We start from the raw sequence: 16,074 nt of genomic DNA on the forward strand, positions 1-16,074 counted from the left end.
TATTTATTTTTTTATTTTTTCAATAATCTTTAATGTTTTTATTTTTAAAAAAATCTTTATTTCTTTTTAAAAATTAATAATTGATTTACATTACTAAACATTTTTTTCTACTTTTTTTTCTTTCTACTTTTACCACTGTTTTTCTATTCTGCTCGTTACCACGGAGGTACCGAGCAGAATAGCCGAGCCGAATGCCGCTAGGTGGCATTCGGCTATTCACTCACTATTCTCACCTGTGAGAATAGGCTGGACAGTGAGTAGCCTGCCCAAGGTTCGGCTCAGCCGATCCAGATGTTGGATCTGCTGAGTCAAACTCCTTCTGCACTTCGGCACAGCCAAAGCAAGCCGATGTACGGCGGAAATCAGCCGTACAAGCCTGAAGTGAATAGCCGCACCACGTTCGGCTCAATTCACTTCGGGTCGGTCACTCGGCTGCCTTTGGCAGCTTTGTAAATAACCCTCTTAGTTTTTCTGTGCTTTGAAAGTTGTGATCACTGACCTTTGTTAACATTGCTTTGCTTTCATGAAGCCTATCTGCACTGTAACTGCAGACCAAGACTGAGAACAAAAACTAAAGCATCTACTTTTTATATATTATAATAATGAAAAGACAGTTCCTGTGTAACTTTAGCTAAGCCCTGCCAGTCAGTTAAGAAGATCAAAAAACTCATCTAGAGGCATCCATAATGTTTTTCTTGTTCTTAGTTGTGGACACAGACAACCTGCTCTTTGGAACAATGTAGACCTATAGATGGCTAAATGTAAATAAAGCAACGTTTACACTGGCTGGGGCTTGCCGTGTCAGCTCCTATGCTGGCCACACACACAGCAATTTGCAGACAATTTTCAACAGTTTCAACTACAAATACAACTAAAGAGATTAATGCAAACTACCACAAATAGCCTTTATTGAAAATCTGAATTGTTTTTTTTGTAGTGGCTTGAATGTTTCTCGCTGTCTGTGTTCCAGATTTAGAACAGAGGGTAAAAAAGCAAATATAAGAAATTATATTTGCACAGATGCCTGTTGTCTCTGGATATATTTAATGAGATGGCATGTTTTAAAATTATAATTTTCCTTCTAGGTCTTTTAATAAAAGAAAGGGGCAGCCTTGTACTCTCACCATAGATAGTGGTGACAGTTTAATTAACTAGCAATTAAAAAAAGGAAAGATTAACATGTAATGCGTAATTGCCTTAGCAGCCAATCAGAAAGCACTTTTCATCTTTTTAAATACCCTAAGTAATAGAACCTGACCTGTCTTTGATACTGGCAGCTGCATACACATATTTTCTGCCTTTATTGTGATTATTCAAAGCAAAACTTTAGATAATATTAATATTATTAAAGGGTTAATATTAACCCTTGCAGTGAGGCTACCCCTGCACTGCACGGGTTAACTGCTCATTTTCGTCTAGGGATTAAAATAAGGTTATACTCACCTCTATGGCTTCCTGTTAGACTGGTCCTTCCAGAGTCTCTACCCCTAAGGATCCTCGAGTCATCATGTTCTATAGACTGGGTATAGGATGTGAGGATGCCGAGGGACATACTATCGCTGCAGAGGAGGAAGAGTGAGGCTAGAGGGAGCGCTATGACAGTCGGCCGGCTCCGAGGTTCAGGTGAGTATAACTTTTTTATTGTAGTCCCTAGACTAAAAGGAGCAGTCATCCCTTGCAGTGTGGGGGTAGCCCCACTGCATGGGTTAATCATATTTTTCCATGGAGTTCTTCTTCAATAAGCCCCATTGTGCATGCTGCAGGGTACTCTCAGTTAACTACATGCAGCAGCCAATACTCAGATAGAGTGGGTGCCGCAATATTTCATGTAAATTTGGAACAAATAATTCCTATAGTGGTTACAATAAAACTTTACTGAAGTTGCTGTACATCATGTATTTCCACAAGTACGATTTGCTAAGGTTCTTTTTTTTAAGTTGCAAGGTAGCAGACTGACAACTGCACCCAATTATCTGATGCTGCTGCAAGAGTGACACTGTAATTGGCTTGTGCAGCCCTTAGTGGATGACCTTGATTTTCCTTTAGATTTTCTGTTAATTTAAACTGAAGAAACATGTTCACAGCTCTTTTATGTGAATTTCGACTTGACATAAAGCCTGAACAAGAGCTCTTCTCTTAAAATGATATAGCCTAATGCATTTATCCTGTTAAAGCGTGAATTTGATTTAATCTATGCTTATGAACATATTTAGATAATAAACAAAGGAACATGTGTCACTTTTCTGAAGTTTCTCTCTGTAGGATACTTAAAGGAGAACTATGAGGTGAGTGCTTTTCACTCACCTCATAGTTCTAGCCGACCTGTGACAATGAGACTGTCACAGGTCGGCTCAGTAGATTGGGAGGTAAGTGAACACATACCGGGTTCGCTCGCCTCTCGATCCTGTAACGGCTCGCTGCCGTGACAGGGGGAATCCTGTTAGTCGCTTAAAAAAGTCTAATGTTGACCATACACTTAGGGGTTTGTTTATCAAAGTACTATTATTATTATTATTATTATTATAATACAGGATTTATATAGCACCAACAGTTTGTGCAGCGCTTTACAATATAGGGAAGACATTACAATCACAATACAATTCAAGACAAAATGGTAAGGAGGGCCCTGCCCTCGAGGGCTTACAATCTAAAAGGGAGGGGCAAGTGATACATGAGGAGGTAGCTATGTGGGGAGGAATTGTTTAAGAACGTGATGGTTGAGTGATTAGCTTGAGCTGGGATAGGCTTCCCTGAAGAGATGAGTCTTAAGGGATCGCCTGAAGGCAGTCAGAGTGGGAGATAGTTGGACAGGTTGGAGTAAAGAGTTCCATAGGATGGGAGAGGCTCAAAGTGAAGTCCTGGAGGCGAGCATGGGAGGAGTTGACGAGGGAGTGGGAAAGCAGAAGGTCTTTTGAAGAGCGGAGGGGGCGGTTAGGGTAATACTTTGAGGCCAGGTTTGAGATATACTAATGCCGCTAGATGGTGCTGACAAGTATAGGAATTCCTATGCTCTTCAGCACCATCTAGGAGCACTAGTGCCCTGCGAACGGCATCCACACAGCTACATGGTAGGCAGAACTTTTGTAAATGGACCCCTTAAATATTTTTTTTGTTAAGCAGGCAGGCTAAGAGGGATCTCTGGAATCTAAAAAATTCTGCAATCCACAATAAACATGCTGGATGGACAAATCTCCTTCTGCCGGCTATTGTATTCTGACAGCTGCTATGACCGCAGATGATTGGCAGAAGTCACTGTTCGACCGACAATTGAGTAGTCGACTATTGTCAAGTCAGGTGGTGTCAGCAGGGCCACACAAAGCTCGAAAATTGGCTGAATTATCTAGGCTCAAACTACATTCAAGCAGTATATGGTCAACAGCTCCCTGTGATAGAATAAGTAATATATACACACTCTTGCTACACGTGACTCCTACCTTCCGTTATTTCCAGTGCTGCAACCTCAGTCAGACTCCTCAGCCTTTGACTCTTCCGGAAGTGTTGGATGCCTGTGTCCACTGCCATGCTGTAGTTCCATCCTCTGACCCCTATGTCACAGGACTCCCGTTGAAGTCTATTGGGGCCAAAACGCACAACTCTGCCACAAAAGAAGGTTATGTACTTTTTTGATAGATGAACCTCAAGCAACACTTAGCTCACAGAGAATGGGCAATATTGAATTTAATGGAAATAGTGGAGTCTAGCATTGCAAAGCGCTTCTGGTGAAGCTTTAAATTGCACTTCAAATCACTTTAAATTGTGCTTCAAATCACTTCAACTTGATTTGAAGGTTTGAATGGGGCCTGAAGGAAACACTAAGGGGGTTTGTCACTATTGAGCCGAAGGATACAGCCGTAGCTTCGGCTGATCCTTCAGCCGCCTGAGCCCTTCAGTTCAGTTGATCTGAAGGGCTGCTGTACTGGCTATTCACTATAGCCCGTACAGCAGCCGAAGGCGGCCGAGCCGCTCAGACTGAGCTGAAGTGACACCCGAAGCCGGGTGAACGGCCTGCCGAAAGCAGAGAGACAACTGGATGGAGGAGCCATGACCAGGTGTTGACTTTCACATCACTTTCTCATCTCAGCTTCTCAATAACAGATGCATTTGTCAGCTCTAGGTAACTCTCCCACAACCTAACCTAGCACTGCGATGGTGACATGCATATATGATGTAGGCAGAGAGATCTTAAGCAGGTCTTAAACACACAACTTCTAAAATACACAAAAATGTATATAATTGAAAGAGACAAGAATATGAACAGATCCTTCCCTGCCTTCATCTTTTACCGCTGTGTGCTTACTGTAGAATGACAAATGTGCTTTAAAGTTATTTGAAACATTCCGTGTCCACAAAACCGCACATAAGAGTACAGAACAGTGCTACTCCTACCCCAGATATGATTTCTTTTTATAGCAGGAAAACATGGTAACTGTGATAAATGTAAGGTGATGCAAGTATACATGCAGATGTCTGAAAAAACAGTTGGGGATGATGATATTCAAAAACAAATTAGAGTTAAAGTCGAGTTAAAGTTAGGCCTGCATTAGAAAGTCTGGGTACGGTATGATAGTCAACATAGACATATCTGTATGCTGTAATAAGCGGATGCTTTGTGATGATTGTGGGTCACATGAACTAAAGCAATTCAGGGACTGATGTCCGGCCGCAGAGTTGTTAGGTAAGGTGAAAGAAGACTCTACTGACCTTAAAGCCCTCAATGGCTGGGTCTTAGTCACGTGACCCAAAATCATAGTGCCGGAGGATACGTTTATGGCGACTTGACTACCACTACCCTCTCTGCCTAACCAACTACACTGAATCTCCTTTAGAGCAAAATGAGAATTAAAGCTAAAATTAAGCTTAGTAAATAAACCGTTAGAATATGTGGTTTGCCTATATCCTACACTGTGAATTTGGATCCTTTGTTTGGGCTCTGGATAGGCTTGGCTCACACCACCGTGTTGCGGTGGAAACATGGTGGTGTGCACTGAGAAAAGTACAGTATGCTGTACTTTTTTACAGCACAGCAGGATGCATAGTGGAGCAACCTCATCACACCCCGCTCTGTCCGCAGAACTGATTGAAATGTCACTTGTGACATATCAATAAAGTTCTACAATAAAAAGGTACACATTGCAATGTGCTGCGCATTTGCACTTCTGCACTGTCGGGCACCGCACACCAGCAACTGTGCGTTTTTTGCGCAGCTGCTGGTGTGAATTGGCCCTAAGGTTTTGCACACCTTTTGTTTTGATGCACCTGGAATGTATTCAGCTAATTTAAACTGAAAGTTCAATTGGGCTTTAGCAGAAGGTGAAAATAGACAAAAACATGATTCTCATGTTACATAGCTTTAATTGTTCTGGTACAAGAATGAATTCCAGTGCAACATGCTTAAAGGGGACTTACCAAGAGAAATATGTACAATGCAGTTACTGACTGTCTTCTAAAAATGTATAATTGCCTGGCTCATTTTGGCTTCATTACTCTCATTTACTGACCATGGACAAGACAACTAGCATTATAACAAGGTGAGGTCAGCAATGTCAACATTCCCTTTTTTTTTAGCACAAGTTTAGTTTATATCAAACCTAGACCCAATATATATCCACCTCAAACTGTAAGATATCCAGTAGTAAAAATAAAAACCATCGTCAAAAAAATTACCTTATAGCAGACTCTGGGAACAATGTGGCTGAGTATGCAGGCGGACCCAGAATCTGCTATACGTATTTGAGGGTCTTACTTTTCCTTTTGTATATCAATCATTGATTGGAGGAGGTGAAGGGGTACTGAAGTTTAAAGGGTTTCTAAACTCTTACGTTTTTTTGCATATATCTACTGCTAGCAAGCAGTAGATATATGCAAAAAGTAAAAAAAAAACGCTTTAAAAGCGGTCCGCAAATACGAAAATGCTGGGGCGGTTGCAAAGCATCTTTGGGGCGGGCGCATGTGCAGTTCGGATTTTCGGCCGGGAGACGAGGAAAGAGACAAGGTAAGTCTATGGACGCGTGCACCCGCATGCAGACACCGTGGGACAGGAAGTGCCAGCAAGGACAGAGGAGTCAGCGCTGGAGAGAAGGCTGAGAAGGACAGGAAAGAAGAGGAAGGTTGGATTAAGAGACATCATCTAAGGTAAGTGCTTTAATTAACATTGGGGGAGGGAAAAAAGTGTTTGACTTTAATGTCACTTTAAATATTGGGTTTGGGTCTAATGTAAAGTGAAACTCACCAGGGCAGAAAGCAAGTGTAAATATCCATCAGAGACAGAGCAATAAAGAGCTGATGAAGGGTGTAGATCTCCCCCACAAAAAAGTGTTGTTTTTTTTGTTGCTGTTGCGACGCAGTTGGAGGTTTTTACTCACTTCCTGTTTTTACAACAATAGGGCCACAGACAATTAAACCTGGCAGAGAATCTACTTCTTCCCCATTGTATCAAAACTGAAAAAATAAAGTTTTGGCTGGTGTTCTACTTGAAGGACCCTGTCAGGGTATCAGTTACTCTGGCTCTGTGTGCACATCCATGTAAAACAATGAGCCAGGTCAGGGAGTAAGGGAATAAAATAATGTGAAATTCATTTCTTTGCAAAGAAATTAAATGTTAACCGTTTTGGCAGATGTAAAAAATCCTATCAAGCTCCAGACTAAATGGAAATATATTTATTTAGTAACAGTAAATTACAAAAAGGGTTCCCTAGCAAAAAAATATTTCTTTTATTTGTGTTTTTGGAACTGGCGATCTCCTTTAACTCTGTAAATGCATTTGATTTGAAAAGTACTAAGCCTTTGGTCATACTGATGAATTCCTGCGTCATTAGCCTGCTGTGATCTGCCACTGATCACTAGGTGTAGCTGTACTCCAAATACACTGACTACAGTGCAAGCAAGAAACGCTCAGTGCTGACGGCCTGCGTCTGACGGCTCGGACTTGTGCTCTGCAGCTGCTTAGGCTTATCGCCTTTCCACTGCGTATAAGTGATCTCACTTACATAATACATTAACTGTATGCTGTATGACTAGGAAAATAACCTAGAAAGGAATGAACAGTTTTTAAAATAAGCTTTTACTGGTAATCAACTTTGACAAATGCTAGAATATAAAAAGCAAGAGTTTCTAAAAACTTGCATTTTATATTGATTTCTTCTCTGTTGACAAAACGTTCTGTTCGGCTCCATTCACACCTAGACGTATTGGCGCAGCTGATTCAGCGCGACAAAACACTTAAGTAAGGAATCCCATTCATTTCTATGGCCCCCGTTCACACCTGTGAGTTTTGTCGCAAGCAGAAATACACCTGTTGCACGAAATAGTACATGGGCTTCTTTGGGCCAGATTTCAGCGCGTTTTGTCCCATAGAAAATGTTTAAAAACGAGCAATGCAAATTGTTTTTGCGTAACTTACCAGATGAGCAAACTGTGCACAAAAAAAATTTGCAAAACTGCTCAAAAGAAACACGTGTAAAAGGAGTAGCCTAAGTTTGAATTACGTGTGTCCTTTCTTTATTAATAATAATAATAACAACAATAATACTAATAACAATAATAATAAATGGATTAGTAGACCATCCAGCTATAAAAAGTCCCCTGCTCAGAATAATTATATATAAGGCTGCATTTACACTTGAGCATGAGCAATTGCAGGCGTAATTACAGCATTTTTATTTGCGTAGTTCCTTTCACGTGTGAGCGTTTTTGTTTTAGCCGACGGGAAGCTAGTTACTAGGAGGAGGAGATAGTTGTTTAGCCTTAAAAAATATCTTTTCCAGGCATTTTTATTGAAGTCTATTCTGCTTCAAAAGTAGTTCATGTACCTGTTTGAGCTTCAGGTGTCGAGCTATGAGCACTCATATGTGAACAGGCATCATTTAAAGAACAACTCCGATTAAAAATGTTACTTAACCCACACTGCAGGGGTTAAGTGCTCTTTTTCGCCTAGGGTCAAAAAAATACTCACATGATCCTCTGAGCCAGCTGGCTGAGAGACCGCTCCCTCCAGCCTCTCCACTCCTCCGCTACAAGGATAGTTTGTCCCTCTGCGTGCTCATGTCCTTTACACTGTATATAGAACGTGATGAATCGAGGCTGCAGAGCAGGGGGAGAGAGGCTCCAGGGACCTCTCTAAGAGCCTGCCGGATTGGGGGATCGGGTGAGTATAACTTTTTTTTTTACCCTAGGCAAAAACGAGCACTTAACCCTTGCAGTGCGTGGTTAGCACAGAAAGGGTTAATATATTTTTAACCAGGATTTCTGCTTTAAAGGAGAACTATGAGGTGAGTGCTTTTCACTCACCTCATAGTTCTAAACGGCCTCTCAGTATACCGCGAGCTACAGCTCGCGGTATACTGAGCCTAGGGTGACGGGAGGATGCTAGTTTGTGTCCTCCCGTTACCCTAAGGAGAACTATGGGGAAAAGCCTTAACCCCATAGTTCTCTTTTAAAAACATGGGATTTGGGTTGTTAAGCATTTTGGAGATTTGAGCTTCAAGCTACAAAACGCCCAGGTGTGAATCAGGGCTGAATGATCCTTGTTAAATGCATACAATAACAATTTCACACATCTCTAAGAAATCAAAAATCTGTTGTGATGTGTGCAGTTACCCATAGCAACTATTTAGGGATCACTGGTAATCTGGGAAGACGAAATTCCAGTTGCTATTGGTCTTTAGACTAAGGCCTCATGCATACACAAGGCAAGAGCAAGATTATATATTGCTTATATGCGCATATATGTGCGCATGTACACGCGTATATACACACGTATATGCGCATATGTACACGCTTAGATCCGTGCACTGTATGCAATCCCAGAATGCATCATTTTTAATAGAAATTTTAATGTACTGTGCATGTACGTGCGTAAAAAAAACAGCAGAAATTATGAACCCGAACGCGTGTGGTTCAGTTTTTTTGCGCATCTTTACACAGCGCAAATATACGGCTCCATACGCAGCTATGTGTGTGGAGCCATTTATTTGCATATGCTTCATATGGGAAAATACGCTGCTCGCATCTATACGCAGTGTATTGTACGGCAGTGTGAATGAGGCCTAATGATACATCACTGGTCCTTGTACTATCTTATGGAATAAACATGTTGGTCTTCAATTTGCACTTTGCTTAACCTTCTGCACATTCAGCACCTCATTCTACCACGCAGAGAGACTGAAAAATGAAACTATGTTCTTTTGCTTTTCCTTGGTCACTTATATCCTTGTCATAACTCCAACTTTCTCTTGGGACAAACTGCAGCTTTCAAAATGTATAGATTTGTCAAACTAAAGGGGCCTTCGGGACTATAAATGTATACAGATTTTCGGTGCATTTCCATACCTGCTACTTGTCCCTGATATGGAACCCATTCCCCCTGTCTCTCTTTCCTCCTCAGCTGTCCCTCTTTCTGGTCTGACATACATTTATAGAGTGAAACACCTATGAAAAATAATTATTTTGGTGGTGACCCAATCATTTTCTGCATACATTTCTTAATGGTCTGTATTACTGAGGGTGTGGCAAGGGTATGTCCATTACCTAAATGGATTGTGCTGGAAGGTGTCTTTTCTTCTCATCTGAGAAAGTTGGGAGGTATGCACTTCTGCAGAAAGCTGTATCAAAGTAATACAGTTAACACCCTTTTACAGGGTGTTGTGTGTAACAAATAGGGAAATGGTATGTTTTGCAGAGATGTACTGCATATGTTTTTGTATTATTTTGCCTTGACATACACTTTAACTACTAAAATTGAATTCAACTTCTAAATTATTGTATTTGTTATTTTCAAAATACAGTACAACAGAAAAGTTGTTGTAAAAAAAATACTTTTGTTTCTAACTGATCATGGTTATGATTGAGGTCTCAAAGCTCGCTCGTGATCTTTGGAGGTTCTTCTTATTGTTTACACATAAAACTGCCCAGTGGTACCAATATCTTTTGTATGCAACATACGTAGGTATATTTACTGCTGAAGAACAGAATTCTGTTTGCAAACATGCAGCACTTAGGCTGTAATTCGTTAGCTCTAATTATTCCTTTCTCCAGTATTGTTATGATGTCAAAGCTGTAAGCTGTTCACATATTGGCGTCTGTCCTCACATTTTATAAATTAATTGTGTTTAGTGGCAAAATCTAAACAAAAACTGCTGAAAAGAAGCCAGAATATTCAAGTGCAACTTGTATGTATTCAGACTTCTCATATTACTGCATGACAGATGGGGCTAAATTTAAATCCTTCTTGGCAACAAATATACCATCTCAAAACAGGATAAGGAAGACTTAAGAAGCGACTGATCTAGACATCACTATTTATAAATATATCATGTATCTTAGAATATTTAGGACACGCATGGTTTAAACAAGCATGCGGTAGCCCTTATGTTATGATAGAAAAGTTCTGTAGCACAGACTATCTTTGGACCAACGTTTACAGCTTATTTCTGGCAAATGAAATAATTTATCATCATTTTATGGTCAAAATAAATGTTGCATGTAAAAAGGAAATAGTATACATAACAAATGTAAAGCCTATCAGAAACTCATATTTCAGCTACTGCTGAGTTGAATCACCTGCATCTTCCACTTCCTTCATATAAGGTTACATTTCTGATGCATTCCTTTGATTGTGGAAACATAACCAGAGTCGTAACTAGTGACCTCAGGGCCCCGATGCAAGAATCCATGAAGGCCCCCCCAGAAAAAAAAAAATGTTTTATTTTTTTTAAAACAAATTTTAGACAAGAAAAAAAAACAGAAAAAAAAACACTTTCATGTCTCCAGCTCCCGATTATCTCCCCCTTCATGTCCCCAGCTTTCCGCTCCCGGACCCCATGTCACCTTCATGGTTCCAGCTCCCTATCTCCCACTTCTTGTGCGGAGCAGCTCTCTATTCGGCAGCAGTTCTGTGTGATGAGGGGGCGGGGACAACACCACTCCCACACATTGGCTGCTGCGCCGGCTGGATCATACTTCACGCTACGCCTGGAACAAGGTGAGGGGAGCAGCGTGAAGCATGTAGGGCCCAGGACAGGAGGAAGATTAGAAATATCCTGGTAATCAGCGGTTATCAGGGGCCCCTTCCTCCTGTCCTGGGCCCCCTCCAAGTGGCGGAACTCCAGGGCCCGGTCGCGGCCGCTACCTCTGCGACCCTGGTAGTTCCGCCACTGAACATAACATTTTCTAGTAATTGCCATGGAAATGGAGTACACCTATCACTTCAGGTGCAGATATCTTGCCACTGAAAAACATAAGAGATTGGTGGTAGATAGTATACACCAGTATCTATTCAGAACAAAAATACCAGTACATGCACCTTTACATACACCCTGTTACTTTGCCCTGAATGTGTAAGGAATCTTTTAAGATCTTTTAGGAAACCCCCCACCCAATGATATTTACCTTCCCCACCCTCTAATACCACGTCCTCGGAAGCCCCGTGTAAGCGCCATGTTAGATGGCATCAGAGCTTACACAGCATTAGCTATCTCCTATTCCTCATCAAGAATAGTACAATAGAATAGTACTTAGAAAATAAATAATTTCTCCCTTCCTATCCTATTACATTTGGTCTATAATGCCCCTTGTCTATTGATTCACTCTTGCTAGAAATATGGAGAATATTGTCTCTTTATGAAGCATAGTATAATATGCCTTAAATAAAGGTCATTTTGTCTCTTTTAGTAAGCTTGTTGCTTTGTTTTGTACCAAAGATGTTGGTATTTTATTGTTTTGTACAGAACAAAATCACAAGGATTGTCTTCTAGATGAAAATCTGCTAACAACACATGTTTAATGCATACGGAGACTTCTACACTGATTACACTTTGACAACTCCTATATACAGTTCAGAAATGAAGTGGCAGGCCCAATAGAAGTTGGTATGTTAAAAATACATCTTAGTACTCCTAGAATTTGATGTTTCAATAGATTTGTAATCCTTGAAACACTGACTTAATTGCATCATTTCAGTATTATTGTAATGCAATTAAAACCATTAACCAATAAGAAAAGGTTGTCTATCATGCATAGACACCTAATATTGGCCAATGGCTAAGCATTATTTAGAGGAAGTGATATATTTCCCTCTAATTCATTGACTTTGCCCCATGGTTTCCTGGACAGACAGATGCCTGAATTAAAGCTAAGTCCACCCAAACAAAATCATTTAGACATGGTTGCATTTCACATAACCATGTACCACCAACTTGTTATTACTAATTGATTTTCATCTCCATTTACCGCCACTACTGTCATTACCTAATTGACTAAAGCTGGATGAAATAGTCTGATCACTCCCCTTTACATGTCTGCAGAAACTGAAACCTGGACAATTGTGAGGGGCAGCTTGGGTTGCAGAACCAGCTCACAGTCAACTTGGAAATTGCGTTCGAGATGGAAGTTAAAACACAGGCATCCAGTAGTGAATCTATTCGGAAAAATCTATTCACTCCTGGAAAGTTTGAATGTGGAAGAGACTGATGGAAAGTGCTAAAAGCATTGTAGTAAAATGATGTTTCCACCAGTATCTTCATTGCCCTTTAGATGAGCTATTTCATCACTACAATACTTTTCTGATGGTTCCCCTTTTATGTAAGTCTAAAATTCTCTTTTAATCATTTGAATATATACATGGAACGATCATATATTCAGATATTTACTTTATTGACCAAAGAAAATCTTCCCACTGATGTGAATAATAGTCTATTTTTTTTACAAGGAAATTAGGCATTTCAGAGGTTTGTTAAACAGACAGCTGTAAGACTTTTTAATTAATGTATTTTAGCAGAGACTGAGCAATCACGCTGCTACAGAGTAGAGGCATGTAAGGGCTTTAACAAATCTTTCCTCATCTACAGAGAGCCCTGAGCAGCATCCCCGGGATCTGAGAAGGAATTATCTTTTGACTGTGAAATAACTTAGTAGACTTTCTCATTGCTTTGAATCTCCACGAAGAAATTGCTTTTCACTGTAATCTGAAGAGGAATGATTCTGAAAAACCACACGCTTTTTATTAAGCCACATTATACCCTGAGAAAGCAGGTGAATGTAAATGCATGACGTTAGCAAATATTATTTGCAGAGACTCATTAATGCTGACCTATGCAATACAGTGAGTAGGATGTTTAATTAGGAATACTGTGCTAACTTTTCTTTTGTGGCCCCTTTTGCACTATGGCACTCCGTTGTGGTGCATTAGTGCACACATGGAACATGTAGCATTATTGTGTGTTACGTTAGAGACAGCCCCTCCATTAAGAATGGACTGGCAACACATGGCAACAGAAGAAAATAGACCTAAACTTTTTGTTTTCTGACACAGCCCACCACAACACATGGCATGTGAGTTATTGTGTGCTGCAGTGCATGTCTGTTGTCACCTACTGTACTTGTACATTGGGGTGCTATTCTAAATGAAAGGCACTGCAGCACACCATGCATTGTCATGCTTGCAATAACACATGTTTACTAAAGCACTGTGTACCACGGGGAGTTGCCTTTTATTAAATAATAAAGTATTTGTTTTTTTATCCTGTTTTTGTCCTGTTTTGCAACTCAGTGCTGCTGATTTCCTGATTTCCTGCATTCTCTTATTGCAACAACTTGTATATGCATACACTCGTGATGGCTACATGGACGTTCTCAAGGGGGGTTTCCTGAGGTTAACAAGAGTTAACCATGGTTGGGTAATGTGTGTTGAAACAGTTATTTGTAGTCTTCATGAGAAGACTGTGTGACTGGGGACAACACAAGAACACAACTGGTAGACAGGGACAGCCTACTGCAGGAAGTGCAAGTACATGCATGGCAGGATTACAAGGTATTACTATAATGAAAGCTGCATATTTAAAGGGGGAGGAAAACATTTGTGACTTTAATGTCACTTTAAAAATAAAAAAAAATACTTCTGAAGTTACATTAACATGTTAAAATGTATTTAAAATTTTAGTGATTGGGATTACATGATTGGGATTAGATAATATATACTTTAAGAACTTGTGAAAATTTTCATATCTACCATAAACAGAACGCTGATTAAAGCCCATCTCCAGCAAACAAAAAAATAATCTTTGCAGTGGGGCTACCCCGCACTGCAATGGTTAAGTGCTAATTTTTGTCTAGTGACTGTAGTAAAGCAGATTTATTTACCTAATCCCCACTTTTCCACTGGTCAGGGTTGTACTGCCCCCCTCCCCCCACCACCACCACCACTACCACCACCACCTTGCTTTGTCTAGGAATCTTGAATTAGACATATTGACATCATAAGTCCGTAGAGCACTAACGGGCAGAAGAGGCTGCAGGGACCAGTCTAGCGACCCTGAGGGAGCCGACAGGAAGGCTCCCTCAGGAATGAATGAGGGTATCCCCACTGCAAGGTACTTATTTTGAGATAGGCTTTATGTACACTTTTTCAAACATGGATGAAAGTAAAAAATATTAATACATATAATAAAATATTAATTTAAATAAAGCTGAAACATGTATATCCATAATACATGACCTCTTGCACCAGTGTGTTTTCATAGTTGTATTCTTGAAATAACTTGAGGTTGAACACAAGAAAACATAATTTGTACTTAGTTGTACAACATTGTGTATTTGGATGCTCGACATATTAAAAACTTAGCTTTGCTTTCATATGGATCAACAGTCCTCCAGTTCAGTGGAATATTTTTCTCCAGTTAGGTGTACGTTATGGATTATGTTACAGTAAAGATACCCACAGACTTACGACAACAATCAGAAACGTTGCAAAATGCTACGGCCGAACTTTTATACTTTAAAAACATGCATGTATGCATCTGTATGTGAACTGTTGTACAAATCATTCCAGTGATGGTGGAGAAAAATAGTCTAAAAGGTCCATAAATTCCCACTCATCTGACAAATTTATGTTTCAGAACCAAATGATCCTCTGTTTACCTGTTCCCTGTTTTTGCTTTGAATCAGTAATGAGGAGGGCTGTTTTTCATATTTTATGTCTGCATTATCAGTGGAGATAAATAGAAAATTAAAAGGTAAATCCAAGCCACCCAGTCGCATGGAATGTAATTGGCTGTATACTGTACACTGAGAAATTGAATGACTGGCATTATCTTGAGACAAGATCAGTCTTTGTAATATGGCTGCCATCAATCTATTGCTTATTGTATTATAAATCTGATTTGAAAAAGTCATTCTTGAAAAGTCATCAGAACTGAATAAACAGCGTCGTTTTCCCCCCATTTTTTTTACCAGCATTAAAAAGGTTAAATTATCTACACCTCTACATTCAATATATTTTGCTTTGTTTTTCCTTTAATCTTTAGGAGGCCTGGCTGGGACAGGAGCTGTTGTGAATCCGTAACATTCATGGATTGATAATTTGTCAGCTACATTACTAATTGCATTAGGTCTAAGCCTTTGTGTACAAATTAGAGGTTTACTGCGCGTCGAGTATTGGCTGGTCAAAGGTTGGCTAGTATTAAACCTCTGCATTAGTGAGTGGCTGTCTGAAGCCTCTTAAATGAATGAATTCCACAACACAATTTGTGTTCTATGCAAAGCTGTTATATTGATCTTACATGACTTAAAAGCAACACTTCTTTCATATGGCTCCCTTGGTGTAATATATCACTGTGATCGGGATCTATTACTATATGTTGCTTTACTGCACCTCATTAACGTTCACATTAGCACTTGTGTACATCACGCTGTATTTACAATGATACTAATATGATGAACTGTTATTGCTCAAGGATCATAGTCCTAAAACTAGCAATAAGGATAGTATCTGAAACAAAGGTAAAAAAATCAATCAGCAAACAATCATGGCACTGGTCAATGATAATGCTGCCAGAAACATCTTGATTACTATCAAACAATAATAAATAGTTGGCCCTGAATTTTGTAATAGCTTCATAGGTAGTAGTGCGGTAGTAGTGTGGTCAGGACTTATCCATAGCATAGCCACGGGGGGGGGGGGGGGGGGGGGGGGCGGAGCCGCTGTGACAGAACGGACGAGCAGTGAGGGGAGAGAGAGGCGCCGGCTGTCAGATCCTGGCCGAGCGTCTCTCTCTCTCTCCTCACTGCTCTGCATTATAGTGA

The 16,074-nt window shown here is 40.1% G+C and overlaps 1 protein-coding gene across 9 annotated transcripts in view; it reads left to right on the forward strand.

The window, feature by feature from the left end:
* PTPRM (protein tyrosine phosphatase, receptor type M) overlaps positions 1-16,074 on the forward strand; it is a 606,372-nt gene that overhangs the window by 20,176 nt on the left and 570,122 nt on the right. The gene's annotated exons all lie outside the window — the stretch shown is intronic.

Source organism: Nanorana parkeri, unplaced genomic scaffold, assembly GCF_000935625.1.
Source record: "Nanorana parkeri isolate BGI_ZX_2015 unplaced genomic scaffold, ASM93562v1 scaffold7, whole genome shotgun sequence".
In the NCBI taxonomy this organism is placed as follows: domain Eukaryota; kingdom Metazoa; phylum Chordata; class Amphibia; order Anura; family Dicroglossidae; genus Nanorana; species Nanorana parkeri.